General features: G+C 36.9%; 1 pseudogene; it reads left to right on the top strand.

Annotated features, from left to right (window-relative positions):
• Positions 1–442: 442 nt before the first annotated feature.
• On the top strand, positions 443–1,666 carry LOC132418333 (PIH1 domain-containing protein 2 pseudogene; annotated as a pseudogene).
• Positions 1,667–5,239: the final 3,573 nt, after the last annotated feature.

The raw sequence follows: 5,239 nt of genomic DNA, 5'->3' as shown, positions 1-5,239 counted from the left end.
AATACTAGCAAAATGAATTCAACAGCATATTGAAAGGATCATACACAGTGATTATGTGAGATTTATCCCTGGGATGCAAGGATGGCTCAACATACACAATAATAAATGTGACACACCACATTAATAAAATAAAAGACAGAAATCATATGATTATCTCAACAGATGCATTACAAGCATCTGAGAAAGTTAAACATCCTCTCATGATAAAAACTCTCAATAGACTCTAGAAGTCGATAGGTGTAGAAAGGGAGGCGGGCGCCTTCCTGGAAAAGAAGTGGGTCGGGCTCAGCCGAAAAGCAAGCCCAGCACCAGCAGAAGCTTCCGGAACTGGATGTAAAAAGACCTTTCTTCCTGGAGCTTTCCGGACTCAATTAGATGTTGTACCAGTCTGGTTACCCTGGTAACAGGCGTCGCCGTTTGTCAAGAAACCGAGAGAAGAGACTTAAGAGGCCTATTCATCTCAATCATGGAGTCATCCTCAAAGGGTCTGCTCACCCAAGTTACTCAATTCTGGAACCTCCTAGATGATCTGGCTGAAAGTAACCCTGAGAGCTATGAGAAGTTCATTCAACAGCAGATGAAAGAGGGGAAACAGCTCTGTGCTGCCCCAGAACCACAGTTCTGTCTACAAACCAGGATCCTGAAACCGAAAGAGAAAATACTTTTTATCAACCTATGTCAGTGGAAAAGGATCCCAGCTCCCCAGTCAGCCACTCATCCAGTACCTCTACGTGTTGGCAGACCAGAAGATATGTCTGAGACATCAGATGTTTACACAGTCATTGATGTTGCCTACCATCCTGATGTTCTCCAGGCAGCAGAAAAAGACCAAGTGAAAAAAGATCAATTAATACAGATGGCCATGAAATGCATTGAGGAAAAACTCCAATTCACTCTCTCAAACTCTTACCATGTTACCAAATTTAGAATAAAAGGAAGTGTTCACAGAATGAAACAAAATCTGATGGGAATCCAAACTGATTCCACAGATTTAAGAGAGAAAATGAGAAAGGAACTAACCCTTGAACAGATAAGAAGCAGTACTGTGAGCAATTCAGATCAGTTTCCTCAACTTTTACTGCCAAAAGACGAAGTTTCAAGTAAAACAAGGTGTCTGATAGAAGAGATTTCTAGTACAGAGATTGAAGTGGAGATGAAGAGACCAGCCTATGAATTAAAAATTGTGGCAGATCAGAATGAGAAACCTCTGAAAATTGAATTAAAAGTTGAACTACCTGGTATTAATTCAGTATCTCACTGTGACCTTAGTGTTTCTGAGGATGACTTATTGATCGAGGTTTCTGAGTACAGATTACATCTGAATCTTCCAGAATCTGTGGATACTGAAATGACTACAGCAAAATTTATCAAAGAGAAAGCTACATTAATTGTCACAATGCCATTGGTGTAAGTTAAGAGCATCGTGTATTTGGAGTTTTTGGAGTTTTCAGTGATAAAGTCATGTGAACTAGAGGGCCTTCATTATGGGTGAAGAGGTTTATCTTAAACACTAGTTTCATTTTCTAAGAGTTCCTTTTGATGGAATGAGATTTTCTCATCAGCCGTTTTTTTTTTGTTTTGTTTTGTTTTAATTCTTTCTCCTTCTCAAGTAAACTTAGCATCAAGCAGAAACTACTGAAAACAGTACTGCCATGATATACTTGTTTCAAAGATATTTGTAATGGTCTTAAGTAACTTAAATATCATTTGGGAAAAGTCTATTTGTCTCCAAGTATTCAATAATATGTGAGAATTCTTGCTTTACCAGTTGAAAAAAAAATTTTTGTCTCTAGTAAATTTCTGCATCAGGAATAAATCCCACACTGTGAAAGAAGTTTTTTATTACCAAGATGTGCCTTAGCAGTGACAGTTTCCTCCAGCAATAAAGATGTAGGGCCAATGTAATAGTATGCAAACCTTTGCTTCTATTAACCTCTGTACGTCTATAAAACAGCTCTGGCAGGAGTCCAAGCCTACCTACCTTTTAATATCAGATATGGATTTGTCTGTGGATTAGATACAACAATGCAGTAACAGTAATTGGATGTTATTACACATAAGACACAAAATACATCCAACTCTAATTTAAGAAAAAGGAGCTGACTTTGGGACCAGTGCCTTTCTCCTAAGAAAATAATTTTTAAAATACAGAAGTGATGTACTTTTTAAACTCCCATTCATCTGTCAGTTCGTTCAATACAAAAGTATCAACTTTCCAATTTATATCCTAAGTAAGGAACATTCACATCAAACTTTAAATATCTCTTGTCTTTTCTAGATATAAAACAACTTCCATGTAATTATTAGTTTCTAATTCAACATAAGGTCTTTAAAGTTCTCATTAACTTTAAAACTTTTTAACTTTAGAAACTAATGTATGTGTAATAGAAATAATTGAAATGTGACAATTAAAAACAAATATAATTTTCTTAAACCTGAAAAAAAAAACTCTCAATAAATTGGGTATAGAAGGGACATACCTTAATGCAGTAAAAGCTGTATATAACAAACTCATGGCTAATATCATACTCAAGGGTGAAAATTTGAAAGCTTTTCCCTTTAAAATCAAGAACAAGACAAGTGTGCCCACTCTCACCACTTCTACTCAACAAAGTACAGGAAGCCCTAGCCAGAGCAATTAGGCAAAAAAAGAAAAAAATAATAAAAGGCATTCAGTTTGGAAAGGAAGGAGTAAAATAATCTCTGTTTGCAGATGACTTAATATTGTGTATAGAAAATCCTAAAGACTCCACTAAAAACTGTTTGAACTAATAAAACAAATTCAGTAACATTTCAGGATGTAAAATCAACATGCAAAAATCAGTTGTGTTTCAATACATTGTCAACAAAAGAAAATAATCCCATTTACAATAGCATCAAAAAAAAAATAAAGTACTTAGGAATAAATTTCACCAAGAGATGAAATATCTATACACCAAAACCTATAAGACATTGATGAAAGAAACTGAAAAAGACACAAATAAATGGAATGATATCCCATGTTCATGGATCAGAAGAGTTAATATTGTTAAAATGTCGATACTACCCAAAGCCCTCTACAGAGTCAATGCAACCCCTATCAAAATTCCAAGTGGAATTTTTCACAGAAATAGCAAAAGCAATCTTAAAATTCATATGGAACCACAAAAGCCCCCCAAACCCCAAAGCAATCTTGAGACGAAACAAAGCTAGAGGCATCACACATCCTGATTTCAACGTTATTACAAAACTGTAGTAATCAAAACAGTATGGTATTGGCATAAAAACAGACAGCTAGACCAATGAAAAAGAATGAAGAGCCCAGAAATAAATCCATGCATATATGGTCAACTAATATTTGACAAGAGAGCCAAGAATAATCAATGGGGAAAGAATAGCCTCTTCAATAAATTGTGCTGGAAAATTGGATATTCACATGCAGAACTATGAAATTGGACAGCTCTATCTACACCACTCACAAAAAAAACCTCAAAATGGATTAAGGACTTGAATGTGAGACCTGAAACCATAAAAATTCTAGGGGAAACAAAATACTAGCAAACAGAATCCAACAGCACATTAAAAGGATCATACACTATGATCAAGTGGGGTTTATCCCACGAATGCAAGGATTGTTCAATATACGCAAATCAATCAATGTGATACACCATATTAACAAACTGAAGGCGAAAAACAACATGATCATCTCAATAGATGCAGAAAAAGCTTTGAACAAAATTCAACACCCATTTATGATAAAAATCCTCCAGAAAGTAGGCATAGAGGGAACTTACCTCAACAAAATAAAGGCCATATATGGCAAACCCACAACCAACATTGTTCTCAATGGTGAAAAATTGAAACCATTTCCTCTAAGATCAGGAAAAAGACAAGGTTGTCCACACTCACCAATGTTATTCAACATAGTGTTCGAAGACTTAGCCACAGCAATCAGAGAGGAATAAAGAGATAAAGGTAATCCAAATCAGAAAAGAAGAAGAGCAGTCACTGTTTGCAGATGACATGATACTATACATAGAGAATCCTAAAGAAGCTACCAGAAAACTATTAGAGCTAATCAATGAAGTTGGTAAAGGAGCAGAATACAAATTTAATGCACAGAAATCTCTTGCATACCTATACACTAAGGATGAAAAATCTGAAAGAGAAATTAAGGAAACACTCCCATTTACCACTGCAACAAAAAAATTAAAACACCTAGGAATAAACCTACCTAAGGAGACAAAAGACCTGTATGCAGAAAACTATAAGACACTGATGAAAGAAATTAAAGATGATACAAATAGATGGAGAGCTATACCATGTTCTTGGATTGGAAGAATCTACATTGTGAAAATGACTCTACTACCCAAAGCAATCTACAGATTCAATGCAATCCCTATCAAAATACCAATGGCATTTTTCACAGAACTAGAACAAAAAATTTCACAATTTGTATGGAAACACAAAAGACACTGAATAGCGAAAGCAATCTTGAGAAAGAAAAATGGAGCTGGAGGAATCAGGCTCCCTGACTTCAGACTACACTACAAAGCTACAGTAATCAAGACAGTGTGGTACTGGTGCAAAAACAGAAATATAGATCAATGGAACAGTACAGAAAGCCCAGAGATAAACCCACAAACATATGGTCACCTTATTTATTTATTTATTTTTTTTGCGTTATGTGGGCCTCTCACTGTCATGGCCTCTCTCGTTGCAGAGCACAGGCTCCGGACGTGCTGGCTCAGCGGCCATGGCTTATGGGCCTAGCCACTCCGTGGCATGTGGGATCTTCCCGGACCGGGGCACGAACCCGTGTCCCCTGCATCGGCAGGCGGACTCTCAACCACTGCGCCACCAGGGAAGCCCCTGGTCACCTTATTTTTGATAAAGGAGGCAAGAATATACAATGGAGAAAAGACAGCCACTTCGATAAGTGGTGCTGGGAAAACTGTACAGCTACATGGGAAAGAATGAAATTAGAACACTCCCTAACACCAAAACAAAAGCCCAGGACCAGATGGCTTCACAGGCAAATTCTATCAAACATTTAGAGAAAAGCTAACACCTACCCTTCTCAAACTCTTCCAAAATATAGCAGAGGGAGGAACACTCCCAAACTCATTCTACGAGGCCACCATCACCCTGATACCAAAACCAGACAAAGATGTCACAAAGAAAGAAAACTACAGGCCAATATCACTGATGAACATAGATGCAAAAATCCTCAACAAAACACTAGCATACAGAATCCAAC

The sequence above is a fragment of the Delphinus delphis genome, chromosome X (genome assembly GCF_949987515.2).
Source record: "Delphinus delphis chromosome X, mDelDel1.2, whole genome shotgun sequence".
NCBI classification, from domain to species: Eukaryota; Metazoa; Chordata; class Mammalia; order Artiodactyla; family Delphinidae; genus Delphinus; species Delphinus delphis.
This window is presented reverse-complemented; position numbering and strand designations above follow the sequence as displayed.